The following is a 17827-nucleotide window of genomic DNA, read 5'->3' as shown; positions in this document are numbered from 1 at the left end:
GATCATGAAAGGCATGATGTCTGCTGATATCAAGATATAACAATTTTAGGCTGAGGATGTGGCTCAAGCGGTAGCTCGATCGCCTGGCATGCGTGCGGCCCGGGTTCAATCCTCAGCACCACATACCAACGAAGATGTTGTGTCCGCCAAGAACTAAAAAATAAATATTAAAAAAAAAAAATTCTCTCCCTCTCCCCCTCTCCTCTTTCTTAAAAAAAAAAAAAAAAAGAATTTCCAAAAAAAAAGATATAACAATTTTAATTTGCTTCTTTGCACAAGGAAATAGAAAGCTGGTTATCTTACTGTCCTTTCAAGTACAGCTGAGCATGTCCAAACCTTTTATGAATGGGTGGGTGTGACTCCACTAATACCAGATTAAGGTAGAAAGAAGTTGTGTTCAGTCACCCTACCTGGCTGATAAGTGTCATGAGGTATTGCAGTCTGCAGGGAGCAGCATTTGATGGGTTTTAGGCAGGCAAAGTGACACCCTTCCAGCATGTTGGTGCTATTAAATCCACTCCTTCCTTAGAGGTCAACCATGGTTATTAGCAGGCCTGAAGAGCACAGCTTTGCCATAAGTTGTGCTAGAGTTTTAATTTTTTTTTCCTAATTTTTTTTTTGGCAGTACTGTGGTTTGAATCCAGGGGTACTTTACCACTGAACTACATTATTTATTTTATTTATTAATTTTTTTAAGTGGACACAATATTTTTATTTTTATATTTAATAAAATGTATTATTTTATTAATATAAATTAATATACTCTATCACTGAGCCACAACCCCAGCCCACATTATTTATTTTAAATTTGAGGCTGAGTCTTAACTAAGCAATTGAGGTTAGCTTCAAACTTGCCATCATCCTGTCTCAGCCTCCCAAGTCACTGGTATTACAGGTGTGTGCCACTGCACCTGGCAAATTGTTTTACATTTAGACGAGTTCCTGATTTGATTGAAGACTGCTGAATTTGTGTGTGTGTGTGTGTGTGTGTGTGTGTGTATGTGTGTGTGTGTATGTGTGTGTGTGTTGCTGAGGACTGAACCCAGGGCCTTGCTCCTTGAAGTTAGGTGCTCTACTAATGAGCCACACCCTCAGCCAGAAGGCTGTGCTAGGAATCAGCTACAGATGTGCATATTCCTTCAGCAGATACTCTAAAAATAAAATGGTGAGCATCACGGAGACTCTGCTGTCTTCCTCACAGTTGGGGCACACAGATCAGGAGAGACATAGGCATCCACCGCTCCAGAGGGAGCTCTTAATCTTAGCAGTCACAGAATGCTTCCTGGAGAAAGTGACCCATTTTAAAAATTGGAACCCAGAAGCAGATGCTGGTCTGTTAGGAATGTTTTAGGAGAAGGTTTCACTTGACATTAAAGCAGATGGTTTCAGGTATTTTTCATAAATTCAACAATATCACCAAGTAAATAGGTTCTTACTGTGTTTCTTCATCCTCTTGGGAAGGCTTGTCCTCTCAGTTGCAGGAAGGTTGTGTCAGCTCCATATCTTATAATAGCTATTAAGCAGAAATCATCAGGGAAGCAGTTTTCCCAGTGGCCAGCAAATGGGTCCCCTGGACACTTCTAATGGAAAGTCTGGCTGAGAACATAGCAAAGGAATATGGGCAGGCCATAGACTGAACTTTGTTCCTTGGGACTGGGCACCTACTATTTCCAATGAAGTCAAGTTTTGTCATCAAGGAGGAAAGGATGAATGTCTGCCAGGAGCAGCTTAGTGCCTGGCACAGGTGGAGAGGACCTGACACAAGATGTTTCAAGACAGAGGGAACAGATAGGCAAAGGTCTGGAGATCAGAGCATAGCCCCATTCATAGACTAGAAAATCCTTTGCTGTGCCTGGAGCTTAGAAGTGAGGGAAGGTGAGGCAGAACACACATGTTAAGGGATTTGGGTTGCAGTGAGGATAGCCTATTTTTGCAGAAGGACTGATGCCTTCCCATTTCCTTTCTGGCATATTTTGGCCACAGAATCACCTGGAAGATCAGCAGAGGTCCAGCCCTGAATTCTGCTCAGAGCAGTCTTGTTTTTTTAAATAGTACTAGAGATTGAAGCCATGACCATTCTACCTCTGAGCTACATCCTTAGCCCTTTATTTTTTTAAAATTTTGTTTTGAGACAGTGTTTCACTAAATTGCCCAGGCTGGCCTTGAACTTGCAATTCTCCTACCTCAGCCTCTGGAGTTGCTGGGATTACAGGTGTATGCCACCATGGTTGGCACTCAGAGCAGTCATTTTAGTAATGACCTGGCTAGGGAGAGTGGTGTGTTTTGAGCATTGAGTTGAGGCAGCTTAGGCCAGATTGGCTTCCAGAGGGCCTTGGCAGCTCTGTATCCCTTTCACCCATGAAGAGGTTAACAGGAAAGGCTACTTGAAGGAATGCCAGACCCAGAGAAAATGAGAAGCTAGAGGTACCACACCACTGCTCTTCCTGTGGTTTGCTATGAGTAATGGAACAAAGTCACTATTCCACACCTCCCACTGTACAGGCAACTGCTGCCAAGGTGCCCCTGGGCAGAGGTGAAGTGGAAGGAGCCGGTCAGGTAGGGTGAGAATCTTGGCATTTGGACCAGTGATGACATAAGCTCAGCTTCAACTTCCTTGTGTGTAAAGTGGGAATTGTACCTTTAAAACAAAGTATAATTACTGAAAAAATCACTCATTGCCTTTGGTGGTCCAGACACCTGGACCCTTCTTCCCCCATGCCTTCGGCCCATCAATTGCTTCTTAGGGCAGCCACAACCAGACTGTGACCCTTCTGGCCCCTCTCACCTCCCAGTGGAGGTAGAAGGAAGTGTGTAGGAGGTTGATGATGGGTCTGAGCCTGCTTGGAGGGTGGAACCTCAGAGAAACAGGATTTGCCTCTTTCCATTTCCTCCCAATCCCATCCTAGCACATCTGGTTCATGGACCCTTTGCTGGAGTTATCAGTACTTATCATTGGAATTGGGAGCTCAGGGTTCCACAGGTATTGAGAAAAGAGCACAGAGGGGCTTGGAGACACCCTCTGGAGTATCTGCTTTGTCACTCATTTAGCTTTGTGACCCCGGCAATTCATTTCTTCTGGCTGGACTTTAGCTGCCTCATCTTTGACAAAATGAAGGTAACAACCCCTCCTGTCTTTGTCCTGTGGACTCTAGTGAGATTCCATTTATTGGCAAAAGAACAAACCTCAGACAAGTTTTTGTTTTAAAAGTGCTGGGTATCAAACCCAGCTCCTTATCTGTGTTAGACATATGTTCTACTACTGAGCCACAGCCTCAGCCCTGTTTTTTGTTTGTTCACTTTTGAAGTGGAGTCTTGCTCTGCTGTCCAGGCTGTCCTCACACTCCTGGACTCAAGTGATCCTCCGCCTCCCTTCCTTTAGTAGCTGGGGAAGTACATGTGTACCACTGCAGACTGGAGCTGGAATCTGCTGCACTATGAACTAAGATTCCTTATGCAAGTCTTGAAACTTGAGTTTCAGCTTCCTCATCTCTTACATATGTTGCCCTGAGGACTGAGAAGATCAGGGAAACCAGGTGCCTGGCACAGCAGGGTACACAGTGGCTGCCCCACTTCCCCAGTGTGGTGTATCTTTCCAAGAATTAGATGAAAGAGCTGGTGACTAAGGATATCAGGACACTTGTTAAAAGGTCATTCTGTGGTTTCCCTGAATATTCTGGCTCAGGATTCAGGATGTGTGTGAATGTGTGTGTATGTGCGTTAGGGGTGGGGGGATACAACTGAATCTTTTTTTTTTTTTAAAGAGAAAGTGGGAGAGGGGGACAGAGAGAGAGAGAGAATTTTAACATTTATTTATTTTTTCTTAGGTCTCGGCGGACACATCTTTGTTGGTATGTGGTGCTGCTGAGGATCGAACCCGGGCCGCACGCATGCTAGGCGAGCGCGCTACCGCTTGAGCCACATCCCAGCCCCTACAACTGAATCTTTAACAAGCTCCCAGATTAACTCAGCCGGGTTGGAACTACTGGGCAAGGTCAGACAACTCTTCACAAAATAGGATGTTGGAAGAGCTCTAGTTTCCCTCAGAGTTGTCAATATCCTCATAGCTGTGGTGTAGACATACTCAAGGTGGGAGATAGGTTAGTGGAGCTAGCAAGGTAGAACCCCCACATGATATAACTCTTCTTCCCCAATCCCAGACTTTCTCCGAGTCCCACCAAGTCTGCTCTGTGCCATAGACTGAGACCTTGGAATCCTCCAGGTACTTGATGAAATTTCATTTCCTGGGGGCATTGTGGGATCAGAATGTTCAGAAATGGAATCTGAAAAACTGCCTTTGTGTGTGTGTGTGTGTGTGTGTGTGTGTGTGTGTCTGCTTGTGTTGTGGATTGAACCTAGGGCCTTGTATATACTAAGTTGTGCCCCAAGCCTAACCTTCAGTTTTAAGAAGTTCTTCAGCTGAGTCTGATGTGGGGAAAGTAGTTGATCTCTGATGCTGCCGTGCAAGGGAGAAGCTTAGGTAAATTAAGTGATATATATATATATATATATTTTTTTTTTTCTTTTTTTTGGTGGTGCTGGGGATTGAACCCAGGGTCTTGGGCATGCATGGCAAGCACTCTACCATCAGAGCTATATACCCAGCCTGAATTAAGTAATTTTCATTGACTAAATCCCTGTCATGCCCCAGGCATCAAGCTGGGTATGATATAGGGAATATGAATCACTGTTATAGACCCAGGAAACAGAAGCTCAGAGATATTCATTGTAGAGCTCAATCTGAGAACCAGATGTGGCAGTCAAATCTCAATCTAGTGGATTCTTAGACTGGTATTTAAGAATGTCCACTGTGCCATGGCCCAGTTTCCCTTCCTCTATGCCTCCACCTCTGCTCCCTGCTAAGTTCAGTCAGATATTTTGGTGAGGAGGTGGTGGAAGTAGAGATAGGCGGTAGCTTTCAGGGCAGAACAGGTAAAGTTGGAATTCTGAATCAGTCCTAGGCTTTTGTCAGAACTAGGAACGTTTTTTTGCCTTGGTCAGACTAGGGACTCAGAGCAACTACTGAACTCATGAGTGAGGTGTGGCTTTCTCTCCCTCCAGCTAGAGGTGGCTTCAGAATCTTCCCTTTCCTAACAGACTAGACAACCCTGAAGGCAGGGCTGTGTCTTCCTTGGTTGGGGGCACCTGCAGGCAAGATATGTCACACCCATTGGACTGTGATCCTCTATAGGCAAAACTATATGTCCCCCACAGACAGGGGTGTCTTCTGAAAAGAGCTTTGAGTCTTTTCTGGCGGGTTGGGGCTCACTGGATTTGGGACTGTGCCCATTAAAACTTGGACTTTTGAAGAGCTCCCTTTCCCCAACAGAAGAGAAGCCCACTTCCTTTCTCTTCTGCCAGACCAGGCCCAGCCCTTCTAGTGGGGCTCAGCATCGGATGGGTGTAGCCCAGTGCTGGCTGAGCTGATGTGCAGATTCCTGGTTGTATATGGGTATTTCTGGTGAACTTAGGGCAGGGGCCCTAAGGAGCTGGCTTTCTGGCCTGAGATGCCCTGCCCATCCAGCAGAGTCATCAGGCAGTCCTCCCCTAACTCTTCATGTTGCTGAGGCCACCAAAAAAGATTGGAGGGTAGAATCACATGAGTAATACACTTGGCACTGGGCCTGCTTCTGCCTCCTCCTCATTCCCCACCCTGCTTCCTTAGCTCCCTGGGATCATATCCAGAAAACTTGCTCTCAGAGGCCCTCAGCCTCTCTGTCACCTCCCGGACAACTGTCCTCACTGTTGCTCAGGTAAGAGGTTTTGGCTTGGGTGAGAGGGTCAGGCTTGGCTATTTTGTCTAGCTGCTCCCCAGAATCCTTAAGACTGCTTAGGTCTTAGAGGGGTCCTTGGAGCATGTTTGGATTTTCTAATTTCCCTTTATTCCCCCACCTCATGGACATATAACCTCTCTCTGTCACCCATAGACATGTACACATCTTCTTACCCTTTATAGACACTAACCACACACCAATAGATGTAGCCTTCCTTTACATACAACACAAAAACACATTCTCACGCACATAACTCACAGAATTTCATCATCCGTAGATATATATATCTCTATAACCCATGACCCCTCACTAAACAGAATATACAAACTGTCACCAACTGGCCTAGTATCTCCACATGCGATCCATATTGTAGCTCACAGGATGAAACACACATCTTTAGACATATGACATGTACACACTACCATACGGAAGACCCTCCACTTACTCACATAAACAAACCTACTGCATGTGGTCACACAGACATCTCCCTGCCCCACCCCACCCAACACACACCAACAAAACACCTGCACAAATCACAGATCCCCCTCTTCCCAAGAAGTCTTTTCTTTTTCTTTTTTTTTTGTAATTGTAGATGGACAATATGCCTTTATTTTGTTTATTTTTATGTGGTGCTAAGGACTGAACCCAGTGCTTCACATGTGCCAGGCAAGCGCTCTGCCAATGAGCTACAGTCCCAGCCCCGCAAGAAGTCTTTAAGGTGGTTGGATGCTGCTGCTCAGTCAGGGCCGAGGCAGGTCTGGGACTGGTCAGAACACCATCCTCACTGTTACATGAGTCAAATCTCCATAGATGAGCTCTGTTTCTGGGGTCTCTATTCTATTCTTTTTGACTGTTTGTTCTTTTGTTATTGTCTCTCTGTCTTGATGTCTAACATTGTGTCCATTGGTAACCTTGTAAGAAGACTTCACATGTGATAGGGGAAGTTGGATTACATCCTTATTTTTCTTATAGCCTTGTTCTTCAAAAATTTCTTGACTATTCTTGGAACTTTGAATTTTTATTTGGAATTTTTGAGTCAGTTCGTATGGTTCCTGGGAAAACTCTATTTGGATTTTGATTGGACTTCATTGAATGCAAAAAGTTAAATTGGGAAGAACTGATGTCTTGCTGGACGTGGTAGCACATGCTTTTAATTCCAGTGACTTGAGAGGCCCAGGCAGGAGGAGTGCAAGTTCAAGGTCAGCCTGGGCAATTTAGTGAGACCCTGTCTTAAAATAAAAAATGTCTGAAGATATATCTGAGTGGTTAAGTGGTAAAGTGTTGAAGCGCTTCTGGGTTAAAAAAAAAAAAAAAAACTGGTGCTGGGGGCAGTGGTGATACCTGTAATTCCAGCGGCTTGGGAAGCTGAGGCAGGAGGATCATGAGAGTTCAAAGCCAGCTTCAGCAACAGCAAGGCATTGAGCAACCCAGTGAGACCCTGTCTCTGAATCTCTAAATAAAATACAAAATAGGGCTGGAGGTGTGGCTCAGTGGTTGAGTGTCCCTGAGTTCAGTCCCTAGGACCAAACAAAAAGAGAGACAACTGGTGTGTTTATAATATTGTTCTGCATAAATGTGGTACATCTATCCATTTATTCAATTCTTATTTAATGACTTTCTAATTATTCTTAAATTTCTTTCATCAATATCTTGCACATCTTAGACCAAGGAGGAAAAGAAAGAAAGAAAAATAGAAAGAAATAAAAAGCCAAAATTGTTCTCTTGCAATTATAAACTGACCCCATGTCTTTTAGCCAGGCATGGTGTCTCACCCCTGTAGTCCTAGTACTCAGGAAGCCAAGGCAGGGGGTCACTTGAGCCCATGAGTTTGAGACTAGCCTGGGCAGCAGAGTGAAACCCCATCTCAAAAAATAAAATGACAAATATCTTTTTTAAGTGACATTTTCTGTTTTTTACTTCTTTATAGGAGCATGATTGCTTTTATCTGTTGTTTTATATCTAGAGATCTTGTTGAAATTCTTTGTCGATTCTAATAATTTTCCCATGGAATTACTTTAATTTTTAATGTAAATAATCATATGGCCTATCAAAATGAAAGATTTGCTTTTTCTTTCTAATCTTCATAAACTTTTCCCCCAAAATATCATATTCTGCACAACAGAGAAAAGTTGTATAGAAATCTATATGATTATCCTCATTTTGCAGATTGGGAAACTGAAGCATGAGGAGGTAAACTGGCTTTCTCAGGTTCATACAGAGTTGGTGGCAGTCAAGATTTGAACTCAAGTCCCTTTGATTCTAAAACCCATGCTCTTTTTCCTGTGCTATTCTTCCTCCCATGTTATCTTTCATTTATAGATTAGTACAAAGCTATTCACAAAATTTAGTGTCCATATCACTCTAGGTTAAGGACAGGCTGGGAAGCAAGGCTTTATAATAGTGGGATGGGACTGAAATAGGGCTTAGTGCATCTGGGTCTGCTACCTGCTATGTTACCTTAGATAAGTCACTTCTTCTCTCTGATCTTATTCATTCATCCAGTAAACTTTTCCTAACACCTGCAATGCATCAGCAATAATTCTAGATCTTGAGATATTACAATAAACAAACTCAAGGAGCTATAATTAAGATGAGCTGACAGAAAGTGAGTAAATAAGTAAAATAAATAGAATTTTAGATGGTTTGTAAGTGCTATCAAAAAAATAAAGCAGTGTAGAGGTCTGGGGAATGTTGAGGTATGACTGCAGTTTATTAGGGTGGTCAGGAGAGGCCTCCCTGAGAAAGTGGCATTTGAGAAAAGACCTGAACTTTGGATGTCCAGGGAAGTGTTCCAGGCAGAGGTGCAAAAGGTCAAGACAGGTGATTCTGGTGTGTTAGGGAAGAAACAGGAGATCAGAGCAACTAGAGTATGGAATTGAGAAGTAGAGATGAAGTCAGGTCTTACAGGGCCCTGCAGGCATTTTAAAGATTTTTTTCCTCTAAGTGAGGTGAAGCCACTGTAGGATTTTGAGCAGAGGAGTGATATGATCTGATTGAGGTTCACCTGTGCTGCTATGCTAGGGAGCATGGGGAGAGAAGCAGGGAAGACCAGTGAGGAGGCAGGGAACTAGTGAGAAGTGGTAGGAGCTTGGACCAGGACCGCAGCAGTTGAGCAGTGAGAAGTGATCAGATTTTGGATCTCTCTGCTGGTCCGTGGTCTACCTACCTACCTACATATTCATCTCTCACTTAAAGTAAATTTCCCATCCCCAGCAACATTAAAAAAAAAGTAAACTTAATTTAAATTTCCAACAAGTTTAAATTTGATGGGGAAATCTTTGAAATGTGAACCAAACATTGGGCAATCCCTAAAATAAATAATTCCCTATTTTGTGGTACTGGGGATCAAACCCCATGCCTCATATGTGCTAGGTAAGCACTCTACCACTGAGCTACAACCCCGGCCCCATATTTTCTTGATGATAATATCCCCAAAGAGATTTTTTTAAAGGCCATCTGAATATATAAACTCTTAGGAATATAAAGACTACAATCCAGAATGAATCCCAGCTTCATTAACATTTGAGCCAAATAGTTTTTCATTGTATGGGCTCTTCTGTGTTGTTAGCAGCATCCCTAGCGGTTAGTCAGCTTTTCTTCACTGTGACCAAAATACCTGACAAGAATAACTTAGAGGAGAGCTAGGGATATAGCTCAGTAGTAGAGCTCTTGCCTAACACTTGTTAAGCCCTGGGCTCAGTCCCCACCATTGTAAAAAAAACAGACACACCACAACTTCCTGAGTACTGAGACTACAGGTATGAGACACCATGCCTGGCTAAAAGACATGGGGTTAAGAAGTTTATTTTGTTTCAGAGCTTCAGTCCATGGTCAGCCACGGCTATAGCTCTGGGTTGAGGTGAGGCAGAAGATCATGGTGAAAGGGCATGGCAGAGGAAAGCTGATCAGCTCATGGTGGCCAGGAAGGGCGGGGGGAGGAGAAAAGCCAGGGATCCCTAAGGGCACAATCCCAGTGATCTACTTCTTCCAGCCACACCCCATCTGTCTACAGTTATAACTCAGTAATCTATTCAAATGATGAATCTGTTAAATGTGTTGATCCATTGATTTGGTTACAGCTCTCATGATGTAATGTAATGTGGGAGTGTTCACCTCTGAACACTACCCACATTGCCTAACTTTAGCTTTTCAGGGGACACTTCATATTCAGACCATAAAACTGGTCTTTACCTACCAGATGCCAGTAGCTCATGCACACACACACACACACACACACACACACACACACACACACACACACACACACCCTGCCTGCTACTGTGGCCACCAAAAATGTCTCCAGATGTTGACAAACATCCTCTGGAGTGTAAAATAGCCCTGGCTATGAATCACTGGTATATTCAAATGCCTACTTAAAATATTTAATTTATTCCTTTAGTTATCCACACACTTAAATATTTTAGGAAATAGTTTATTATTTTATAAATATTGCCTTTTATTTTTTTTCCAGGGCTGAGGACCAAATCCAGGGCCTCATGCATGTTAAACAAGCTCTCAACCACTGAACTAAATACCCAACCCCTAAATAGAGCTTTTTTATACTCTCAAATTTTGAATTTTTGAAACAAGTTGATTCAAAACTTTACATTACATCTTCAATGTCAATATCTCCATTGTTATTGTAGTCCCTTTTCTGGCATTAATTAATGTTCCAGAGGACATCATTTTCACTTCCATTGACACTGAATGAAATATAGCACTTAACAAATTAAAAAAAAAAAGAAATATAGCACTTAACCTCCTACTAAGATGCTATCAGAGGAAATTACAGCCCATTATCCATTATTATAACATTGAAGCAGTTTTCTTTTCATTGTTGTTTTGATCTACAAAATCCAAACAAGTGCTGAAATGTTTTAAAAAACAAACAATGATAAAGGTTTTTATCTTAAAAATTGAAAACACATACAAGAGTGCACTTAATGGTATAATGGATTCCTATGTACCCTCGGACAGTTTCAACAATAATCTATTTATTTTATTCCAGTGAAGTGTGTTCCATCTTATTTTGAAGCAAATCCCAAATATAGAATTTCATCTGTATATGTTTTGTGTGTCTCTCTAAAAGATAAAAATTCTTTTTTTTAACGTAACTGTGAAACAATTAACATACCTAATAATAAATATTTCTATCTCAATATAATTGAACGTCCCAAAAGTGTTCGCATTTCCTAATTTTTCATAAATTTCTTTTTTTTTCTTCCATTTGATTGAATCAGGATCCAAAAAACATTCAAATGTACTAATTGGTTGCTGTGTTTCTTAATTCTCTTTTCATCTACAGTGTTTCCTTTCACCTTTTTTTTTCACTTAGAATTTACTTGCAGAAGAAGTGAGATTGTCCGTTCTGAAGCATTCTCTATTGTCTGAGCTTGTTGGGTGTGTCCCAACAACCTGGTCCTCTCTGTGTTTTCTCTAAAGTGGTGGTTGAACTTGCTTATTTTTTTATTATTTACTTTTTAGTTTAAGTGGACACAATATCTTTATTTCATTTTTATGTGGTGCTGAGGATTGAACTCAGTGCCCCACGTACGCTAGGCGAACTTGCTGATTCTATTTGCACTTTTTTAGCAAGACTCTTTCATAGATAGTGCTATGAGTTGTGCACCCACAAGGACAACTTTATCAGGAAAAATTTCAAATATACACAAAGAGAAGAGTATGATAAATCTCTACACACCCATATTGGTTTCCTATACCCGCTGTAACGAGTTCCCACAGACTTGATGGCTTAACCACATACATTTATTCTCTGAAACTTCAGAAGTCCAAAATCTCTGGGCCAAAATGAAGACAACACAGCAGGGCCATCCTCCCTCCTGAAACTCTACAGCAGAATCCAGTCCTTGTCTCATCTGGTTGCTGCTGGATTTCCTGGGTTATGGGCACACCACTCTGCTGCTGTGGCCACATTACATTTTCCTCTTCGGTCTGTGTCAAATCTCCCTCAGGCTCTCTCTCATGTGGGCACTTGTGATTGTATGAAGAAGGCCCACTTGGATAATCCAAGTTAGTTTCTTCCACTCAAGATCATTAATTTAGGAACTGGGGTTATAAACTCAGCAGTAGAGCACTCACCTAGCATGTTTGAGGCCCTGGGTTCGATCCTCAGCACCACCTAAAAATAAATAAACAAAATAAAGTTAAAAAAGAAAGATCATTAATTTAGCTGGGCATGGTGGCACATGCCTATAATCCCAGTGATTTGAGAGGCTGATGACAGGAGGATTGAAAGTTGGAGATCAGGGGCTGGAGTTATGGCTCAGTGGAGAGTGCTTGGATGAGGCCCTGGGTTAGATTTTCAGCACCACATACAAATAAATAAAATAAAGGTCCAACAACTAAAATATTTAAAAAAGAGAGAGAGAGAGAGAGAGAGAGAGAGAGAGAGAGAGAAAAGAAAGTTGGAGATCAGCCTCAGCAATTATGGAGACCCTATCTCAAAATAAAAAATAAAAAGGGCTGGGATGTAACTTGGTGGTAAAGTGCTGCTGGCTTAAATCCCTAGTATTTATCAATCAATTAAATTGAATAAAAAATAAAAAGTAATCTTTACAAATTTCAGGGTTAGGACCTAATATCTTTTTTTTAAATGTATTTATTTATTTATTTGTTATTCTAATTTGTTATATATGACAGCAGAATGCATTATATTTCATATTACACATATAGAACACAATCTTTCTTATCTCTGGTTGTATACAAAGTAGAGTCACACTATTCGTGTCTTCATACATGTACTTAGGGTAATGATGTCCATCACATTCCACCATCTTTTCTACACCTATTCCCCCTCCCTTTCCCTCATACCCCTTTTGCCCTATCTAGAGTTTGTCTAATCCTCCCATGCGCCCCCACAACCCCATTATGAATCAGCCTCCTTATATCAGAGAAAACAGTCGGTATTTGTTTTTCTGGGATTGGCTAACTTCACTTAGCATTATATTCTCCAACTCCATCCATTTACTTGCAAATGCCATGATTTTCTTCTCTTTTAATGCTGAATAATATTCCATTGTGTATATATACCACATATTCTTTATCCATTCATCTACTGGAGGGCATCTAGGTTCCATAGTTTATGTATTGTGAATTGTGCTGCTATAAACATTGATGTTGCTGTGTCCCTATAGTATGTTGTTTTTAAGTCCTTTGGGTATAGACAGAGGAGTGGGATAGCTGGATCAAATGGTAGTTAATTTTTGTGTGTGTGTGTGTGTGTGTGTGTTACTGTGGATTGAACCCAGGGCCTGTGCATGAGAAGCAAGCACTCTACCAACTGAGCTATATCCCCAGCCCCACAGGACCTGATATCTTTAAGTCTGTTATTCAGACTACTATAATAACGTTTCCCAGATTCTATAATTATCAATGTTCAGCAACATTCTCTATTTCTTTTCTGTTTCTCTTCTTCCTTCTTGCTAGAATTCTCTTTTTTTTTTTGGCGGGCTCCTGGGGATCAAATCCAGGGCCTCATGAGCACTCTACCACAAGCCACACCCCCCCAGGCTTTTAAAATTTTATTTTGAAACAGGGATAACTATTTTGACATAGCCAACTAAATTGCTAAGGCTGGCCTTAAATTTGTAATCCTCTTGCCTCAGCCTCCTGAGTAACTTCGATTACAGACATGTATCTCTATACCTGGTGTCTCTCTCTCTCTCTCTCTCTCTCTCTCTCTCTCTCTCCCTCTCTCTCTCTCTTTCTTCCTTGTTTCCTTTTCTTCTTTCTCTTTACTTTCTTTTCTTTCTCCTTTCTTTCTCTCTTTACTTCTTTCTTCCTTCCTCCCTTCCTTCCTTCCTTCCTTCCTTCCTTCCTTCCTTCCTTCCTTCCTTCCTTCCTTCCTTCAGTGCTGGGGATTGAATGCAGGGCCTTGAGCATGCTATGTAATGCTCTACCATTGAACTATGCTCCCAGCCCTCTTCTTAATTTGCTGTAATATTTTTACAGAAAATCTCTGTAATTTCATCCCTAAATATTTCCATATATATATTTCCATATGTATGTGTGCGTGTTGTACACATACAGAGATTTTATTATATAATCACACTACCATTTTCACTTAATAAAATTAATAGTAATGTTTTAGAATAATCTGAAATACTGTTCATATTTCAATTTCTCTTATTTTCTCAAGTATGTCTGTGTCCTGGACAACTTGTTTCGTCCTCCAGACCCATTGTCCGCACAAGTAACAGAGACAGGAGCATACCTCAACAGATTCAGTGATGCCATTTATTAAGCTGCAGAGTCAATCAGTCAGGCATTGGAGGGGCTCATTTTTCGGATAGAAAATGGCCCCCAGTTACAAGAGGGGTCTGCATTTTATAGGTTACAATGAGAGTGACTTAATCATTGGAGACTTCTGCAGAACGTGTGTGTTTGGGCAGTCAGGAAACAGGTTGTAAAAGTGTTGCTGGGAAAGGATGGAAAGTCCCAAGCTTATCTTCTTCCTCTGAGGTTCATTGTCACTGGGAAAGGATTATGTTTGCCTTTTCCCCAGGGATTGTCATTTTCTATATCTTTCACTCGCCATCTCACACTACCCCTGAAGCTGACTGTAAGAGTCAGCCAAACCTAGGCACGAGAAAGCCATCACAAGATGGAAGAAGACAGCAGTGGGGGTATTTATTTCTTGTTTCCCTTCCTGCCGCAACACTAAGGGTCGGCAGCAGCTTTCTACCCAAGGTCACAGCTCCTGTCAAGTGGACCTCCCCACACAGCCACCCTCTTCGGTTCCAGGAGCTGCTTCCTCTTCTCAGTTGTGCTATGACACAGGCTTCTCATCCTTGGCAGCTGCTGAAGACTACACCATTCCTTTGGGTCTCTGGCCCTGTCCACATCTTTCTAAAAAAAAAAAAGGGGAGAAAGAGAGAAACCCTATGTCCCCAATTGCCCACTGTGGGTGTGCCGTCTCTGTCCAGGACCCTACCTGGTACTTATGTCCTTTTACAGTTGATTTGATGATCTGGGTTCCAAACAAGAGCCGTGTGTTGTCTTAGATCTTTGTATCTCCTATGTCCCTTTTATCTGGAACAGTGCCCTCCTTTGTTTGTTTTTTGTTTTCATGTGACTTATTTGAAATAAGTGGATCCATTGTTCCATAGAACGTCCTGCATTCTGGGTGTGGCTGATTGCTTCCTTGTGGGGCCCTCAAATTTATTCCTCTTTCCCTTTAGGTTAAATCTAGAGGTTTGATTAGATTCAAACTTGGATATACTTTAAAGTAGAGCTGATAGAATTTATTATCAGAATGGCTATGGCATGGGAAAGAAAGAGCTGACCTCACTTTCCTTATTTGTAAAATGTTGTAGTAACGTCCACCTACCTACCTTGCTTCCCCCCCGCCCCCAGTACCTGGGATTGAACCACTGAGCCACATCCCTAGCCCTTTTTAATATATTTTATTTAGAGACAGGATCTCGCTGAGTTGCTTAGGGCCTTGCTGAGTTGCTGAGGCTGGCTTTGAACTCATGATCCTCCTGCCTCAGCCTCTCAAGCCTCTGGGATTACAGGGTGGGCCACCGTACCTGGCCTACCTTGCTTATTAATTTCAAAAAAGATCCTGATACACAATTGCTACATGTATACATGTGGAAGGGACTATTGGAAAACAGGCTGAGCCAAACAGTCCTGGACCTTGAGCTGGGAGTCCTGAAGATTGGCTGATGGAGGCTGGCTGATCCATAGGATCTCTCCCAGACTTGGAGGCCAAAGGAGGGCTGAGGAGGCAATGCCATTTGGGGAAGGATGATTCAGGCTGGGAAGCAGAGCTGGGGCCTCGTCTTCCAGGGAAATAGTTTGCATGAAGGTTAAAGGCAGCAAACAGACCAGGTCATGTTGCATCTCAGGGCCCTTGAGCAAGAGAGACAAGGAGAGACGACCAAATTGAGCCTGTTTGGAGATCTCTGACTGAGGTCTGGGGTGTATCTTGGGACCTAAGAAGAATGTGTGGAGTGGTATGGGTGAATGAGCATGAGGAAGGAGGTGTGTGGGGGCAGATGTGAGTGACAGGGAGAGTAGAATGGGCACCTGAGTGATCATCTCCATGATGGTATTTATAAGTGTGTGTGTGGGGTGGTTTGAGTGCGTCTTCCTGTGATGGGGATGGAGCTGGGGAGAATGACTGGACTTTTGGTTCTGGTTTTTAGAGCTGAAACACCTGTCAAAGGAGCCATTTTTGGCTTTGATAAGGAACAGGAGAAGGGATCTGAACAGTAGGAAGTGGCAAGCCTAGACAACCAGAGTGGAGCTGAGGCTGGACCCTGAATCAAGAGCCAGAACCCTGCACTCCTGACTGTTTTGCACCTGCCTCACTGTGAGACCTGGTCCTTTCTGGGCCACAGTTTCCCTCTCTGCTCAAGGGAGTATTAGATCAGCTTATATTTGAGGGACTTGTTTCCTTAGACAGTATCCACCACAAGGGCTTCTCAGTAAATGTTGCTTGGTTGATTGAATAAATGCATGGATAAGTGGATTAGAAACTTTGTTACCCCCAAATCCCCCCCCACACACACACACAAGTTCACCTGTGTTCACCCTCTCAACTGCCCACACTATTCTCCATGAACTGTCTTGCTGCCAATCTCCAGCTCAGGGTCCTCCCCTGAGCCCTGCAGTGCTCTGTCCCCAAGGATTTGGGGGCCTCAGGGTTTCTTGGTCGCCAGGGCTGCCCTGTCCAATCATGCTGCTGACCACAGCAGTGCTTCAAGCTCCCTCTTCCCATCCTTCCTATATCCTGGTGGCCGCTCCCTTTCCTGGCTCCCTGGCTCTCAATTTCTCCCCGCACTGAGACACACAGACACTGATGAGCACTTACGCATCCGCAGGCACACACCCCACCTCTCTCTCTCTCTTAAATCCCTCGGTCTTGCTCTTTGCTCCCTCATGCCTCTCTTGGACTTCTGTTTACCTCCCTCTGTCCTTCTCCCTCCATCTCTTCCTCGGCCTTCTCCTTTCCTTCCTGACTCCCTCCCGCCCTCTCGGCTGGCTAAATGTTTTTTGGTCTCTTCTCCTTTTTCCTCTTTCTCACTCTTCCATCTCTCCTGAGCACACCCCTTCATACTTTTCTTGCTTCTCTCTCTTTGGCCTTGCCTCTCTGGTCCTGCGGAGCTGCCCACACTCTACCCCGCCCCTAGCTCCTCAAGAAGCTCTGCCCAGTGCCCAGGGCCTTTGTGGGTCAGCTTGGAGGTTCCTGTGGCATCTGTCGAAGAGGCCCTAGGGTCACTGCATTTCCTCCTGGTGGTGACTTGGCAGTGATATGTTCTTTTTCCTCACTTCTGCAATTGCCAGAAGACGGCATAGAGGCTGGAACTAGGGCCCAGACCCAGAGAGACAGGCTCCTCGGCTTAACGACTGGTCCTGGGACAGGTAAGGGGGCGTCCCAGTCTGGCTGGGAAAGGGAGTAGTTTATGAAAATGTCCTCAGGAGGCCAAGATTGTGCCCACTGGCTGCAAATGGGTGGTTCTGTTTTTACTTTTCTTTCTTCTTCTTCATTTTTTTTTTTTTGTACTGGGAATTGAACCCAGAACACTTTACTACTGAGCTACAGTCCCAGTCCTTTTTATTTTTTACTCTAAAATTTTTCCATTAGGGTCTTGCTAAGTTGTCCAGGCTGGCCTTTAACTTGCAATCCTCCTGCCTCTACCTCCTGAGTCGATGGGATCACAGGCATGTGCCACCGTGCCCACTGTTTCTGTTTTTAAGGGACTACTCCGGCATCTTTCTTAGGCCCAGAAAGAGCATTTTGTGACCATACTTTTTCAGGGAGCCCAGCACACTTCTTTTGTATTCTGAGACCAAGGCAGAGCTGAGGTGACCTCAGAGGACTCACTAGGAGGTGATGATGGTGATGAGAAGGGGTTACTTGGATTTAGGAAGCCCAATGCTATCTGCTTTACTGGCTGTGTGTTTTTTGGTCAAGTCATACCCACTCTCTGTGCAGTTTCCCGAATTGTTAAATGAGGCTAATGCCATCTCCCTGGTGGGATTGTCAAGAGAGGAGGAAGGGTCTTGTACAGGGCTGGGTACTTAGG

The 17827-nt window shown here is 43.2% G+C and overlaps 1 protein-coding gene across 3 annotated transcripts in view; it reads left to right on the top strand.

Moving 5' to 3' along the window:
* The first annotated feature begins 4361 nt into the window (after positions 1-4361).
* Positions 4362-17827, top strand: part of Ptafr (platelet activating factor receptor) — a 30823-nt gene continuing 17357 nt past the window's right edge. Inside the window, exon 1 of one of the 3 annotated variants that reach the window (XM_078025712.1) lies at positions 4362-5750. The gene's annotated coding sequence lies outside the window, so the exon portion shown is untranslated. Of the gene's footprint in view, positions 5751-12863; positions 17163-17827 lie in introns of those variants that run through there. The other 2 variants (XM_040288212.2, XM_013363249.4) reach the window with 2 other exon arrangements.

The sequence above is a fragment of the Ictidomys tridecemlineatus genome, chromosome 11 (genome assembly GCF_052094955.1).
Source record: "Ictidomys tridecemlineatus isolate mIctTri1 chromosome 11, mIctTri1.hap1, whole genome shotgun sequence".
Lineage (NCBI taxonomy): Eukaryota > Metazoa > Chordata > Mammalia > Rodentia > Sciuridae > Ictidomys > Ictidomys tridecemlineatus.
Note: the sequence above shows the minus strand (reverse complement) of the source record. Positions and strands in the feature narration are given on the sequence as shown.